We start from the raw sequence: 13,824 nt of genomic DNA, 5'->3' as shown, positions 1-13,824 counted from the left end.
TCTCAACATGCCCTGAGACATCTTTTCTTTAGGTATATGTTTTCTCAGTTATTCAGTGAAGGGCTTAGACATGAACTTTTGTAAAATTCACAAAAATTAGAATTCGCAGTGTGTGTTCACAAAATGTGCATGGAGCCACTATGATAATATATACAGTTAAAATGACAGAAATCTGAAGTGGAAATGAAAGAGATGGAGGGGGATGGCTAGTCAACTGCAAGAACAGACTACTTTATTTCTGACATGTATTAGTTCTTTTTGGCAGATCTGTCTATTTTCTGCAGCACAGGTTTCAGAAATAAATTGTGTCTTTGATATGCAAACGCAGCTATCTTCTTTAGAATCACCAGAAACTGTAATCTGTGGAGCAAAAGAAAAGACTCTCTTTAGAGTTCATGATTTTCTCACATAATTCTCCTCATCCAGCCAGTATTTTCTGTAACTTTCAGGAAACAACGAGATGCTCAGTTATTAAGCATTGGCTAAGTAAACAGTCTATGGCAGAAAGTGAAGAGGAACTAAAAAGCCTCTGAAAGAGGGTGAAAGAGGAGAGTGAAAAAGCTGGCTTGAAACTCAACATTCAAAAGCTAAGATTTTAGTATCTGGTCCTATTACTTCATGGCAAATAGAAGGGGAAAAAATGCAAGCAGTAATAGACTTTGTTTGCTTGGGCTTCAAAATCTCTGCAGACAATGACTAAAGCCCTGAAATTAAGACACTTGCTACTGGGAATGGCTACCCACTCCAGTATTCTTTTCTTTTTTTTTTTTTAATTTTTATTTTTACTTTATTTTACTTTACAATACTGTATTGGTTTTGCCATACATTGACATGAATCCACCATGGGTGTACATGCGTTCCCAAACATGAACCCCCCTCCCACCTCCCTCCCCATAACATCTCTCTGGGTCATCACCGTGCACCAGCCCCAAGCATGCTGTATCCTGCATCGGACATAGACTGGAGATTCGATCCTTACATGATAGTATACATGTTTCAATGCCATTCTCCCAAATCATCCCACCCTCTCCCTCTCCCTCTCTAGGTCCAAAAGTCCGTTATACACATCTGTGTCTTTTTTGCTGTCTTTCATACAGGGTCGTCATTGCCATCTTCCTAAATTCCATATATATGTGTTAGTATACTGTATTGGTGTTTTTCTTTCTGGCTTACTTCACTCTGTATAATTGGCTCCAGTTTCATCCATCTCATCAGAACTGATTCAAATGTATTCTTTTTAACGGCTGAGTAATACTCCATTGTGTATATGTACCACAGCTTTCTTATCCATTCATCTGCTCATGGACACCTAGGTTGTTTCCATGTCCTGGCTATTATAAACAGTGCTGCGATGAACATTGGGGTACATGTTTCTCTTTCAATTCTGGTTTCCTCAGTGTGTATGCTCAGCAGTGGGATTGCTGGGTCATAAGGCAGTTCTATTTGCAATTTTTTAAGGAATCTCCACACTGTTCTCCATAGTGGCTGTACTAGTTTGCATTCCCATCACTCCAGTATTCTTGTCCAGAGAAATTCCATTTCTGTGGACAGAGGAACCTGGCAGGGTACAGTCCATAGGGTGGGAAAGAGTCAGACAGGACTGAGGGACTAACAGTTTCACTTTTTTTCACTTGCTCCTTGGAAGGAAAGCTATGACAAACCTAGACAGCATATTCAAAAGCAAAGATATCACTTTGCCAGCAAATGTCAGTATAGTCAAAGCTACGGCTTTTCCATTACTCATGTACTGATGTGAAATTTATACCATAAAGAGAGTAAGTGCCAAAGAATTGATGCTTTCAAATCGTGGTGCTGGAGAAGATTCTTGAGAGTCCCTTGGACTGCCTGTAAATCAGGCCAGTCTATCCTAAAAGATATCAACCCCGAATATTCCTTGGAAGGACTGATGCTGAAGCTTTGGAAGGACTGATGCTCCAATATTTTGACCACCTGATGGGAAAAGCCAACTCATTGGAAAAGACCCTGATGCTGGGAAAGACTGAGGCCAAAGGAGAAGGGGGAGGCAGAGGATGAGATGGTTAGATAGCATCACTGACTCAAATGGACATGAATTTGAGCAAACTGGGAGACACTGGAGGACAGAGGAACCTGGAGAGCTGCAGTCTATGGGGGTCACAAAGGGTGGGACATGACTTAGCAACTGAACAGTGATAACTACACAGTCAGTCATAAATATAAACTTTTAATAGAAAGCTCATGTAAACATCTGGAACTTGCAAGTTCATCTTCACTGGAAGCGAAGCATTCTAAACAGAAATGTCATCATGATATATACAAAATGAAGCTTTGGAAATTGGAGACTGAATCTCCTATTAACATATCACATGAAAAACGTATTGCTTTCACTGAACTTTCATTTTCTTTTTTTTTTTAATTTTAATTTTTATTTATTTTCTTAAATATTTAGGATATAACGACCTAGTATTTGGGGAGGCATTGAGATGATACCTATACAAGTGTGATCAGACTTAAACAGAATATGTGCTCAGGAAATGTAGTTAATTACGTTTAGACACACAGGGTCTGCAGAATTTGAATGTGGCCCGAAAAGGAGGCTCAGTTCATGTTGTATGTAGTGGAAGGCTCCTTTTTTCCCATTCCAAACAGTTCACGAGTGTCTGCTGTGATCAATGTTCTCTTGGTTCCAAAGATGCAGGAGTGTTGTGGCTCATTGCAGATGTGGTGTGAGTAGCAGTCAAAGAATGGGATGGCAACACAGAACTGGCATTCCAGAATGGGGTATGCACGAGACATTCACCTGTTTGTCCTAAATTGAAAGCGAAGTGGTATGGTGGGCAGGGCTCCATCACAGATTTTCTTTGTTCCTTTGTTCCATTTCTTCATAAAACCCCTTGGCCCTGAGAAGTTCACCTTAATTCCCTCCTAGTGCCTGACAGTCTAGTCACATCAGCATTTCTTTCAAGAGAGTAATAGCAAAAGTCTCTTTTGCTATTTTATCTCTTTCACCTTTCTGGCCCCTTCAACTTTCAAGATAACTTTTTTAATGCTCAACTGACCAAGCCTGTTTCCAAAAGGCCCTTGCTGACTTCCTAGGCTTGCTTTGACCAGATCTCTGCCTAGTTCTTTAATGTTAACTTCTTTAATCCCCAAAGCAGTCCTGTGAAAAAAATTATTATCATTCTATCTTTTACTTTACTTGAAAACCAGGGTTCAGTTCAATTCAGTTCAGTCGCTCAGTCATGTCTGACTCTTTATGACCCCATGGACTGCAGCACGCCAGGCCTCCCTGTTCATCACCAACTCACGGAGTTTACTCAAACTCATGTTCGCTGAGTTGGTGATGCCATCCAACCATCTCATCCTCTGTCTTCCCCTTCTCCTCTTTCCTTCTATCTTTCCCAGCATCAGGGTCTTTTCAAATGAGTCAGTTCGTCACATCAGGTGGACAAAATTTTGGAGTTTCAGGTTTAGCATCAGTCCTTCCAATGAATATTCAGGACTGATTTCCTTTGGGGTAGATTAGTTGGATCTCCTTGCAGTCCAAGTGATTCTCAAGAGTCTTCAACACCACAGTTCAAATGCATCAATTCTTCTGCACTCAGCTTTGTTTATAGTCCAACTCTCACATCCATACATGACTACTGGAAAGATATAGCTTTGACTAGATGGACATTTGTTGGTAAAGTAATGTCTCTACTTTATAATATGCTGTGTAGTTTAGAGCACTACATAAAAGCAGTGTCTAACTGCTGCTGTTTTACTATCATATGATACCTTCCAGATTTACCTGATCACAGTCTTACTAAAACCATTACTTTACTCTTCAGAATAGAAGAGAATGTTCAGTCACATTTAATCTATCAACTATGCCTGTATTTCTTGTCATACACCTCAGAGTTTTCCAATTTTATAATAAACCTTAATAAAATAAACATAATGCCCCAGTAAGAAACATACACACATGTAACCAAAATTAATCTTTTCTAATGACAAAGAAATAAAAGTAAGTTAATATCAGAGTTGCATTTATATGTCAATGAAGTATAGATAATAATCCCTATAAAACAAATAAAAATTCAGAATAGATTTTATTTAACAAAATACATTTGCCTTTTAATACGTTTATTCTAGTCCAGAACACTTTATTGAAAAATATTCATGTACAGCAAAACCAATACAGTATTGTAAAGTAAAATAAAAAAAATTATATTAATTTTAAAGTACTGCACTTAAAAAAATACTGTATTTTAGAATGAGTCAAACAAATGAAAACTTGGTCATTAAACCAACATATCTCAATGTTTGGTAACTTTCCACACAAGAAAGTATTACTATATTTTGGATAAACTTGAATATGCTCCTGGGTCTTAAACTTCAATGTCTTGGTGTTTTGAATGAGAAAAAGAATTGATTTTAACTGTAATTTATACAAATGTCAATAAATCTTTTGCAGACTCAAAAAACCATACCACAATGTCATCTGTTCTGGAAAACTCAACAAAAGTTCTTTTCAGAAACTAGGTTGGATGCCTGAACACTTTCACTTTCTAGGGAAAAATAGTGTCCTGCCCTTTGATGTACAAAAAAGATGAAGTCCGTTAAAGATTTGTAATTTAATTTGTAACATCAATCCTAAAACATTCACGGTTATCCTGGCCATCTTGCAATAAGAGACTATAGTGAGACAACCAGAAAGAAATCGCAAGGGCTTCCCTGATGACTCAGTGAAGAAGCCACCTGCCAAAGCAGGAGACACAGGTTCGATCCCTAATCTGGGAAGATCCTACATGCTGTGGAGCAACTAATCCTGTGCAAGACAACTATCATGTCTGTGCTCTAGAGCCCGTACCCTGCAACTACTGAAGCCCGAGTGCCCTAGAAGCTGTGCTCTGCAACAAGAGCAACTATCACAGTGAGAAGCCTTCATACCACAGCTAGAGGGTGGCCCCCACTCTGAGCAACTAAAGAAAATTCTGAGCAGCAATGAAGACCCAGCACAGACAAAAATAAATCGATACAATGGAAGAAAAAGAAAAGGCAAATAGCTCTGTTGTGGCTTATGCAGGTTTATTACATCTCCTCAAACAACTCTTTTTCTACATTACTGGTTAAAATAGGCTCCAATATTTCTCACCGTTTGGCTAGTTCCCAAATATCTGGATTCCACATACTCTGATTCGTGCTATATTTTTCTTCTAGTATTTATCGTTCCAGCATGGCCCACTAAGGTATGTGGTCCCACAGGTTGAAAAACTATTTAACAATTCTTTGTGTCAGTATCTTCTAGCTAGAAAAATCTTTATTTTAAAATTTTATTCTCTGAAAAACTTTTTTTTGTGTGTCCCTCCCAAAAGAATTAATCTATTCCTTGTCTCCTGAAACTCCATTTCAGATAAAATATATGTTGTAACAAAGAGTTGGTGTTTTCATATATAGAACTTTTTTTAAAATTTTTATTTTTACTTTATTTTACTTTACAATACTGTATTGGTTTTGCCATACATTGACATGAATCCACCATGGGTGTACATGCGTTCCCAAACATGAACCCCCCTCCCACCTCCCTCCCCATAACATCTCTCTGGGTCATCACCGTGCACCAGCCCCAAGCATGCTGTATCCTGCATCGGACATATATAGAACTTTTTAACCAACTTCAGAAACATTCTTTTTCTCAGGCTATTAACTATAAATCTCAGTCTTCAATAACAATGTTACTATCTTGCCAATTGATGTAAATGCTGTAAATTGAATATTAAAGTTAGCTTATCTAGTACTCACATATTAGAGTTTAAAAAGGAACCATTTATCCACTTCCATTTCTTCTCTGGTAATGTAAAATTTAATCCAACCCAAAACAGCATTCCTTTCTCATTTATCACGTTTTATATGAGTCTCTGTAAATGAAACAGAATAAATGACTGAATATTGAATCTGTTTATCTGTTGCTGGTTTACATTCTTATGCTCATCCTCTGAAACCCAGTCCAAGTATTACCTCTTCTATGAGGCCTTTCCTGACTCCCTGTTGGCGTTAATTAATCCTTATATGTGATATTTCTATTTGTTCATTTATATATTAATATGCACAAATGTTTATGTTTATATTGTTGTACTCATTAAATTATATTTATTTTGTTTACATGTCTATTTAGTCTCTCAGATTGTGAGCTTCTTGAAGTCAAGGTTGATATTTTCATCTGCATAGAACCCTTAAGGCTAAAGCACAAAGATCTTGATGTGGCTAGAAGTCAGTGCTAAGTTGTATTTTAGTTAATTATTTACCAGTTCTTCCTTATCTTGAATAAGCAGCAGACTGGATTCTCTTGTGGAACAGTCAGCTAGACTGTCATTCCAAGTTTTGAAAGCTTCATGAAAATACAAGCATTTATCTCGGATTTGTTGCCAAGGCATTGGGCATGTTCACGGAACTGGTCTCTAAAGTAAGAAAGAAGGGGAGCAATAAAGTAAGAAAGAGGAAGAAGAAATAAATGTTATGTTTCTAACCTGTCCCCACCTCACTAACACTAACCACGCATGCACTAGTCGTCATAAATTCAGGAAAGACTGATCATCTCTGTGAGGACAATTATGTATTTAGAATTTAATATAACTGTGAAGCTTTTGAGACCATTGTTCATTCTGTTACTAAGATTTGAAAAATAGTTACCCGTTAAAACACTAACAGAGAGAATAACTTATTCAAGTCCACACAAGCAGTTGGTGATAGAGACAAAACTCTTTCTAGGATTCCTTAAATTCCTCACCAGTGCTCTTTCTACTCCATGGACAACAATATCAAAATCTTCTAAAAAATACACTTGAAACAATATAACTTGAAAGCAAATAATAATTCATAAATTAATGTCAAATACCATGAAGAAAAATTATAAATTTGTAATGTAAATTATATATTTGAATATTCAGTTCAACTCAGTTACTCAGTCTTGTCCGACTCTGTAAACCCATGGATTGCAGCATGGAGCTTCCTTGTCCAACACCAACTCCCAGAGCTAGCTCAAACTCATGTCCATCGAGTCAGTGATGTCATCCAAGCATCTCAACCTCTGTCATCCCCTTCTACCTCCTGCCTTCAATCTTTCCCAACATCAGGGTCTTTTCCAATGAGTCAGCTCTTTGCATTACGTGGCCAAAGTATTGGAGCTTCAGCTTCAGCATCAGTCTTTGCAGTGAATAGTCAGGACTGAGTTCCTTTAGGATTGATTGGTTTGATCTCCTTGCAGTCCAAGAGATTCTCAGGAGTCTTCTCCAACACCACAGTTCAAAAACATCAATTCTTCAGCACTCAGCTATCTTTATGGTCCGAGTCTCACATCCATACAAGACTACTGGAAAAACCATAGCTTTGACTAGAAGGACCTCTGTTGGCAAAGTAATGTCTCGGCTTTTTAATATGCTGTCTAGGTTGGTCACAGCTTTTCTTCCAAGGAGCACATGTCTTTTAATTTCATGGCTATAACACCATCTGCAGTGATTTGGGAGCCCTAGGAAATAAAGTCTGTCACTGTTCCCATTGTTTCCCCATTCATTTGCCATGAAGTGATGGGACCAGATGCCATGATCTTCATTTTTTGAATGTTGAGTTTTAAGCCCACTTTTTCACTCTCCTCTTTCACTTTCATCAAGAGGCTCTTTAGTTCTTCTTCACTTTTTGCCATAAGGGTGGTATCATCTGCATATCTAAGATTATTGATATCTCTCCTGGTAATCCTGATTTCAGCTTGTGCTTCTTCTAGCCCGGCATTTCACATGATGTACTCTGCACATAAGTTAAATAAGCAGAGTGACAAGACACAACCTTGATGTACTCCTTTCCAAAATTGGAATCAGTCCATTGTTTTTTGCATTTCTTCTTCTTGGGGATGGATTATTAACAGGATCTATTGAATAACATTTCCTAGAAGGATTTCCCAAGTTTCTTAACATTTCTGTTCTGTACAAGGTAAATAATAAATGATCACTTTCCGCTGCAGTCACTCATCACTAGTGTATTAAAACACAATACTTATAAACTATAAGAACATGATCAATGTCTTAATGATTAATACAATAAATTTAAATAATTCATTTCACATTTGTGTTTCATTAATTAACTTCAGGCAAAAGTTAACTGCTTGACATATTCATTGAAATCACCAAATAGCCCATGTAAATGAATATTTGAATATAGCTTGGTTATTGACTATTAGTTAATTCTTGACTCTCCTGGCAGGAGTATTCATTAAGACAGTATTATCTGGTTAAGATCATAGGCTCTGAATATAGACCACCAAAGTCTCAGTGTCACCTTGTAGGACTTGTATGACTCTGATAAGTGGCTTAAGCTTTCCATGTCTCAGTTTTGTCAAAGGTAAAATCAGAGTGATAATACTATCATAATGTATTGGTTGTTACTAGTCTTGACTAAGATAAGGCAATAATATCTATTAAATTTTAGCCATTATTCTTAGGAAATTCAAGGCAAAAAACAGACCTGTTGTTTCCTTCCTGTTTTCTTGGAAATCCACACTCTTTTTTTCCTTTGGTGAGTTTAGTATTAAGGATATCACTGGTAAATAAAGAGAAACTATTAAAAAGATTAATGTTAAAAGCTGCAGTGAAATGGATACACTATATTTATCACTTCCGGAAATGATTGCAACAAGCTTGAAATGAACAGAAGATAAAAGTAATAGCAATGTAGTAACGGAGAGTCCATTTAGAAGACAATGTAAACAAACACATAACAAGTAAACCCACAGAAACATTGAGTTACTTGCTTCTACTATAAATAAGACTTATTGACTGAAACTTTCTTTGCTTGCTTATCAGCCTGCAATGCAGGGGGCCTTGGTTGGATTCCTGGGTCGCGAAGATCCGCTGGAGAAGGGGTAGGCTACCTACTCCAGTATTCTTGGGCTTCCCTGTGGCTCAGCTGCCAAAGAATCCAAGAGCCCCTGGAGAAGGAAAAGGCTACCCATTCCAGTATTCTGACCTGAAGAATTCAATGGACTATATTGTCCTTGGGGTTGCAAAGAGTCAGACACCACTGAGCGACTTTCACTTTCACATGTTTTTACTTGCTTTCAGTAACCCGGTGTTACTTAAACTTTCAAATTGCTTCCACTGTTGTCTGCATGCTCCATCTTCAGAATGAGTATAATTGTGCCTATCCTATGTGAGACATTGTCCAGGACAATCTGAAATTTCGTAGGCACTTAAGAAAGTATAGAGCGTTCCTAAGCCATCCAGTGTTAAGCCTGCCTTCCAGTGCATGGGGAATAGGTATGATCCCTGGTTGGAAAGCTGAGATCCCACAAGCGTCTTGGCCAAAAACAAAGAACAAAAACAAACAAAAACCCAGAACATAGTAACAACTGAAGCAATATTGTAAACAGTTCAATAAAGACTTAAAAACTGTAAGCTTTACAAAATCTAAATACAAATCAATTATTTCTGATGAATCAGTTCAGTTCAGTCGCTCAGTCGTGTCCGACTCTTTGCAACCCCTTGAATCACAGCACGCCAGGCCTCCCTGTCCATCACCAACTCCCGGAGGTCACTCAAAGTCAAGTCCATCAGGTCAGTGATGCCATCCAGCCATCTCATCCTCTGTCGTCCCCTTCTCCTCCTGCCCCCAATCCCTCCCAGCATCAGGGTCTTTCCCAATGATCAACTCTTTCTATGAGGTGGCCAAATAATTGGAGTTTCGGCTTCAGCATCAGTCCTTTCAAAAAACATCCAGGACTGATCCCCTTTAGGATGGACTGGTTGGACCTCCTTGCAGCCCAAGGTACTCTCAAGAGTCTTCTCCAACACCACAGTTCAAAAGCATCAATTCTTCAGTGCTCATCTTTCTTTACAGTCCAACTCTCACGTCCATACATGACTACTGGAAAAACCATAGCTTTGACTAGATGGACCTTTGTTGGCAAAGTAATCTCCCTGCTTCTTAATATGCTATCTAGGTTGGTCCTAAGTTTCCTTCCAAGGAGTAAGCGTCTTTAATTTCATGGCTGCAATCACCATCTGCAGTGATTTTGGAGCCCCCGAAAACAAAGCCTGACACTGTTTCCACCGTTTCCACATCTATTTCCAATGAAGTGATGGGACCAGATGCCATGATCTTAGTTTTCTGAATGTTGACATTTAAGCCAACTTTTTCACTCTCCTCTTTCACTTTCATCAAGAGGCTTTTTAGTTCCTCTTCATTTTCTGCCATAAGGGTGGTGTCGTCTGCATATCTGAGGTTATTAATATTAGTGGCTAATTTGAAATGTACTGTAGATAGAAAACATACACACTAGATTTCAAAGATCTAAAACAATCTGTAAAAAGAATGTAAAATAGCTCAATAATTTTTGTATTAGTTTGTGTTGAAATATTTTGGTGTAGTACATAAAATATATTTTAAAATAAAAAATCTGTGAATAATTGGAAATTTTCTTCGTTATTGTCACCGTTTTATCGTAATTACAATTAAAAAAAAATTCCTGGAGCACATGTGAAATCTCTTGCGATGACTTCGAACAATTAGGAAGAGAAATACCTGAGGCAAAGCTTGCAGAATGAATATGGGCTGAGCACTAGTAGAGCACTGTTTTGTGACTCTTTTTATTTCACTGGTCTTCCAGTAAGTTTGGGGTAGTCATATTGATGGTACAAGTAGAATAAGTAGAAAAATAAAAATAAATGATCTTGTACCACTTACCTGACATTTTAAACCCAATCAGAGTCAAGGCAAGAAGAATAATCCAAGCACATCCAAGTTTCCAAGCAAATTTATGCTGACATAGACCCCGACAAACGTCTGAGAGGTTAAGAAAATATACCAGGTTAACTCCGTTGAGTTCATTTGGTACAAAACGCAAAGGTTGTTAGGATCACATAAGAAAGAGCTAGATTTCGGATGAGGGCTAGGGGCAGGAAAGAACATTTACCAATCATCTTAAAGTAGGATTCTGAAGACTTCCATGGTGGCCCAGTGGTTAAGAATTTGCCTGCCAATGCAGGGCCTGGAGTTGGATCTATGGTCCAGGAAGATTTCACGTGCCACAGCACAACTGAGTCCATGCCCCACAACAAGAGAAGCCGCCACAGTGAGAAGGCCACGCATTGCTAGCCCCCTCACCACAACCAGAGAAAGGCTGCATGCAGCAACAAAGCCCCAGTGCAGCTAAAATAAACAAGCCAGAGACCAAGGGGGTGGAAATGATAAATACATGTAAAGTTTTCTCTTTTGCATTTCATAGCATCTAAGACATAATATACTTATTCATTTATATGTATGTCTTCCTAGCAGTATAATATAAACACAAGAATAGAAAATATTTTTTCACTATTTTGTTCACTTACAGTTGCCCCAGCACCTGGGCACATCTGCCTCAGGTGCTTATTTTTGGATGAAAAGATAAACTCTAGAGGCATTTTGCCAACACTTATCTACTTTTATAAGAAATTATAAACTAAATAAGTCACAACTCACATCTCTGTCTGGTTTCCCCGAATATCTTATATATAATCACTATTCCACAGTTCCCACAGCCTGAACAGTTCAGCCAAAGAGCTCAGGGGGTAGTTTCACAATAACTGTAATACCAGGTCAATGTGCAGAGAAAGAATGTCACCTGCCATTTCAAGAAACAAGAGATGTTGAGACCATAAAGCCATCAACCCGGGCAGCTGCCCTGATGGTGAAGCCTGAGGGGAATTCAGGATAGAGAAAAAACAGGATAAAAGCCTGGGTATTTAAAATACATGTGGATGATTGATTTCAATAAGAATAATTGATTTCTTGTGTCTTCTCACATGTAGAAAAGCACTAAAATCATTAACACTTGAGACATCTGTTTTTGTGATCAGCAGTCATCTTTTGATAGTCAACTACATGTGTTTCATTTTGTTTTAAGCAAAAACTCCTATAAATCCTGGCTCCTCCGTCACCTTTGGGGAAAGTTCCTTAGAGTTATCCAAGAGGCTACCGTCTTGGCTATAGTCCTCAGTAAAGTCACCAAATGCATAATTCTCACTTTTAGGTTACATATTTTTTTTCAGTCAAGTGTTTTATAATCATGCATTTTGTTCTGACTTTATTTTGTTTTTCATATTTACTTTTAGAATGATATGTTGTGGAATAATGATGGCAATCAAAAGAGACATATTTTCTGGCCCCATTGATTTGGGATCATAGATAGTAGCTCTTGAGGAAAAGCTTGCCATCTTTCTGTATACTCATTCTCCAAAATGTCCTTTCAACACCATCCTCCTTTCTTCCACTTTTGCTTGATTTGAATAGGGAACAGAAAGCCTTGCTCTTTCACATCAACAAATACTCGTAGCTTAATCAAACTCTCATTGTAGTTATCAAAATTCCCCAAATTTCCATTATCCCATATGAAAGGATCATCAAACTCTTTTGTAACCCTAAGACTTTTCAATCTCCAATTTAGAATGTTGATAATTTAACAGTTTCAAATTATACCAAATGATCTTAAAAAGATACAACCCATGTGCTAAGTACACTATGAAATGAATATCATGTGGGATAAAAATTGCAATATTAGAAAATTTGGTTTGATATCAGAAGGCAGTCCTATATTATGATAATTTTATACATTTTTCTTCTTAGTTTCTAGTTTCTTTTCATCCATCCCCAGCCCATGGAATCCATTACCTCATGTTAGAATCCCTATCTCCTTCACTCAGAATACTAGATCACACACACACACAAAATTGCCAACTTCAACAAATGTCAAATAGTTTCATCAGTGATATTCTCCCATGTCCTGTGTCTTACCTCCTTCTAAGCTGATACACATTTTAATTTAAAAATCATCAGATTGTGATTATATTCGTCTTTGATCTTGAATATCATTTTTTTTCAGAACAGTTTTTCCCTTCCTTTTTTAGAGTGAAAGATGTCAATCATTAAGACTACACTCCAGTGTTTTGAAGGGAACATCATGGATGCAAATGCATTGAAACTAATGGTAATTACATAAAGAAATTTGGAATAAAGTAGGTTACTATTACAGCAAGGTAGTAAAGTATCTCTAAACATACTCCTTTGTTAAAAAACAAACAAACTAAAAAAACAAGAGGAGACTTTCTGGTGGTTCAGTGGTTAAGCCTCCAAGCTTCCACTGCAGGGAGCATAGATTTGAACCTGGTCTAGGAACAAAGATCATGCATCGTGCATGGTGAAGCAAAAAAACCAACAAGACAAAGAAAAATACTTCTTTGTTCATATGTTCATAGATGTAGAATATTTCCTAAAGAATCTTTTTGCCGAGGTTTAGTGATAAGAGTGAGGTTCACTTTTCACAAAATTATCTTGATAAAAAACAAACCTACAAGATGTGAGTTTTTTCCCATATCTGTGATTACCTATAGACAGGCCCTGCTATATCTATTTAACATTAGCATATGACTGCTGCTCATCTTCAAAGTCATGATTTAAAACCACAAATTTAAGTGAAAAATCTAAGTATTGGAAGATATACCAATGCCAGAATGGAAATTAAAGTCACTTACTCTGACGAAGGGAAGAGGGTGATGACTTTTCAAAGGCAGAATCCCTGGGTAGGGTTGAATTTTCATAAATCGACTGATTGTCCATTGCAAATGGAAGAATGTGGCACTAATGTTGTTTAAAAGAAAAAAATCTCTAAGTTCTATGAGGCAAGATCAGCTAAAAGAAGTGCCCATTCGTGAAAAGCTCTCTTGTCTTCCTATGTTATCACCTACCCACATCTACCCACACAGCTGTGGGTTTTCTATGAATTAGTGAGAAAACCCACTTACTCAGTGTCAAGCATACTTAGACATGTGATATTGGGATAGC

At 37.6% G+C, this 13,824-nt stretch overlaps 1 pseudogene; it reads right to left on the bottom strand.

Moving 5' to 3' along the window:
* Nucleotides 1–210: 210 nt before the first annotated feature.
* LOC138438338 (killer cell lectin-like receptor subfamily B member 1) lies at nucleotides 211–13,599 on the bottom strand (annotated as a pseudogene).
* Between the last annotated feature and the right edge of the window lie 225 nt (nucleotides 13,600–13,824).

This window comes from Ovis canadensis, chromosome 3, assembly GCF_042477335.2.
Source record: "Ovis canadensis isolate MfBH-ARS-UI-01 breed Bighorn chromosome 3, ARS-UI_OviCan_v2, whole genome shotgun sequence".
In the NCBI taxonomy this organism is placed as follows: domain Eukaryota; kingdom Metazoa; phylum Chordata; class Mammalia; order Artiodactyla; family Bovidae; genus Ovis; species Ovis canadensis.
This window is presented reverse-complemented; position numbering and strand designations above follow the sequence as displayed.